Below are 3,590 nucleotides of genomic sequence, written 5' to 3'. Positions count from 1 at the left end.
GGGGGGTCAATAAGGGTAAAATAGAAGAAGAAAGAAAGAAAAGAAAAGAAAAAATAAAGAACACGTACCTGGTGCCCACCGCGGTCCTACCGCGGCCGCGGTGGGTTAAATAGTCTGAGGCAGAATGTTAACGTCTCACCGCGTTTCTACTGCGGTCGCCGTGGGTCGGACGACACGAGGCAGAATACTCGCCTCTCACCGCGGTCTTATCGCGGTTCTGCCGCGGTCGCGGTGCTGCTCGGTTTCTTTTTTTAGGAAGTTACATAAGAAAATACTAACAACAACTTTCGTGTTAGGTTCTGTCAGGTGGACCTCTGTCACTTCTTTTGGTTCACTCATGCCTACATATAGCTTCAATCTCTGCCCATTGACTCTAAATGTGTGAGAGTCTTTCTCCGAGGCAATTTCCACAGCCCTTGAAGGGAATACTTCGACCACCCGAAATGGACCAGACCAGCGTGGCTTGAGCTTTCCCGGGAATAGCCTTAATCTAGAGTTGTAGAGCAATACCTTGTCCCCGGGGTTGAAATGTCGCTCAACAATGTTTTGGTCATGCAACCTCTTTATTCTTTCCTTGTACAACCTTGTACTCTCAAAAGCCAGATATCTGAACTCGTCGAGCTCATACAACTCAGTGATTCTCGTTGTGCCCGCAACCTCAATGTCTAGGTTCAGCCGTTTCAGTGCCCACCAAGCTTTGTGTTCAAGTTCCACTGGCAAGTGGCAGGCCTTCCCCCAAACACCAACTTATATGGTGACATACCAATTGGTATTTTAAAAGCAGTTCTATAAGCCCAGAGTGCATCATCTAGCTTTTTCGCCCAATCAGTTCTTGTGGCGTTTACAGTCTTGGTCAAACACTCTTTATCTCTCTATTAGACACTTCCACCTGTCCACTAGTCTACGGGTGATAAGGGGTAGCCACCTTGTGGCGTACATCATACTTTGCTAGCAACTTCTCGAAGGCTCGATTACAGAAGTGGGTACCTCCGTCACTGATAATCGCTCTCGGGGTCCCAAAACGGGTGAATATGTTCTTCTTCAAAAATCCCACCACCACTCTTGCATCATTAGTGGGAAATGCTGCAGCTTCTACCATTTGGACACATAATCTACAGCAACAAGTATGTACTTATTGCCAAAGGAGCTGACGAAGGGTCCCATGAAGTCAATCCCCCAGACATCAAACACTTCCACCTTTTGAATCGGGTTCATGGGCATCTCATGGCGATAGGAAATGTTCCCGGTTCGCTGACATTCATTGCAGCCCTTCACCCATTGTTGCGCATCTTTAAACATTGTTGGCCAAAAGAAACCGGCCTCTAGCACTTTTGCAGCTGTCCTGACTCCTCCAAAATGCCCTCCATACGCCGATGCATGACATGCCTGCAAAACAGAAGATTGTTCTGTCTCGTGGACACACCTCCGGATCATATTGTCAACACATATTCGAAATAGGTAGGTGATCACGCCCAACTATGCCTTATAAAAAGGACTAAGCGGTCGCTGCAAATATAATCCGGTTTACAAGTCCGGAGTCGAATCCCACAGAGAACTAAGGTTTAGGTACAGCTGTTCACTATCACCAAGAAGACAAGCTTGAACAATTCCTAACCTATAGATATTATGATTCTTGTGTTTAACTACTTAAATAACAAATTAAAATAGTAAATTAACAACTAGCGATACTGAGGGTTAGAGAAAAGATTAAGGAGGTCTAGAGTTATGATTTCCCCAATTGTCGGAATTCTTCCCGCTATGTCTTCTATAATTTCGCCTAAGTATTCTCTACCGATCATGAGCACTCTTATTACCGTAAATCTCTCCCGAGTAATTACGACAATTTACTAGACGCACTCTCCCGAGATACGCTAGCTGGCTTTTAATACAGCTCACTTTAGATCGCACCCAAGGCTTCGTTATCCCTAATCCCGCCTTTAAACCCTCGGTTATTGATCCCTCATATACTTTGGGAGTGGTGTTGTTCAACAATTACCTAAATATGCACTCTCTCCCGAGTTATGCATACTAAATAGGCACAGCTAATTGAGAGCTCTTCAACCAACCACAATATAAACGTAGTTGAACAAATAGAGAAAAGCTATGGCTCAATTGTATAAAAACATAACAAGAATTTATCCTACAAAAGGTTCTATCAAACTCTAGATAACAAATTAGCTATTCATAATAGTATGTAAAACTACAATACTAAAAGTCATAACCAACAATGAAAAATAGGAAGAGGAAGGAAAAACTCGTAGAAGAATTCTCCGCCTTGCTCCCAATGTGTTCTTGCCTCCAAGGGTGTTGTCTAACCCTAAAGTAGTGTCTCTCCGCCTCCTTAGGTCTAATTTGTATCCAAAATATGTCCCCTCTTTGTTCTAGGCCGGCCTCCTTTGTTTTATATAGGGTTTAGGACTTAAAATCCCATGTTTTACACTTTAGCCCCTGAAATTTACGCTTCCCACCGCGGTTTCACCGCGATCGCGGTGGAACCGCGGCCAAACGCCCTCGCGGATTCTTCATTCTTCAGAAACTGCCTTCCACCGCGGTTCTGCCGCGGTTCTGCCGCGGTCGCGGCAAAACCGCGGTTTTTCACCCTGTTCCGTTTGGAATTTGGGAAAACGTAAAACATGAAAGTTGTAGCCCTTTGAGTTAGCTTTCCAAACATATATTGTGGAGCCCAAATGGAGTTCTGAGAAAAAAGTTATGTCTATTTTACTAGATAGTGTGCAGTATGCCTCCTCAAGTCTTCGTTCGTACTTAATTATCAAATTTGACCCCCGAACACGATCCCGGCTTAATTCCTTGAGCTTTTACTCAGACTTCAAAGCTTCAAATCACTTAAATTCATTCCATAACATCTATATAGCTCGGAATCACACCTACAAGGCATAAAACACACAATTAGTGCAAAACACTAGCGATTAAAGCGCAAACTCAATTAAAGTGCAGTAAATTCGAGTGTAATAAGCGACTAAAATATGCAATTATAGCCTATCATCAGTAGGGTTCATCCCAATAATACATGCGGCAGTCACGATAAAACTTTTTCTTTTGTATAGAGGAAAGGTCATAGGGAACTATATAGCTGGCCAGGTATTTTTCAAAGTCTGCATACTATGGCACTTTCTCAAGATTAGTAGCGAGCAGTTGCTCGTATGGAAAGGTTTCCAGAATATCCTAAACCTCAACTGAGTTTTCAGCTCCCTCAAGTCGTGATAGATGGTCAGCGACTTGATTTTCTGTGCCCTTACAGTCACGAATTTCGAGGTCGAATTTTTGCAGTAGCAGCACCCAACGAATCAGGCGCAGCTTAGACTCCTTCTTCTCAATCAAGTACCTGAGAGCTACATGATCAGTGTATACAATTACCTTAGAGCCAATCAGGTATAATCTGAACTTGACGAAAGCAAACACTACAGCTAACATCTCCTTCTCAGTCACAATGTAGTTCAGCTGGGCTCCACCCAGCGTTCTACTGGCATAGTAGATTGGATGCATTAGTTTGTCTTTCCGCTGTCCCAGCACTGCTCCCACTGCGTAGTCATTGGCATCACACATGAGTTCAAATGGCTGCTCCCAGTCAG

The sequence above is a fragment of the Nicotiana attenuata genome, unplaced genomic scaffold (assembly GCF_001879085.1).
Source record: "Nicotiana attenuata strain UT unplaced genomic scaffold, NIATTr2, whole genome shotgun sequence".
Classification (NCBI taxonomy): Eukaryota; Viridiplantae; Streptophyta; class Magnoliopsida; order Solanales; family Solanaceae; genus Nicotiana; species Nicotiana attenuata.
This window is presented reverse-complemented; position numbering follows the sequence as displayed.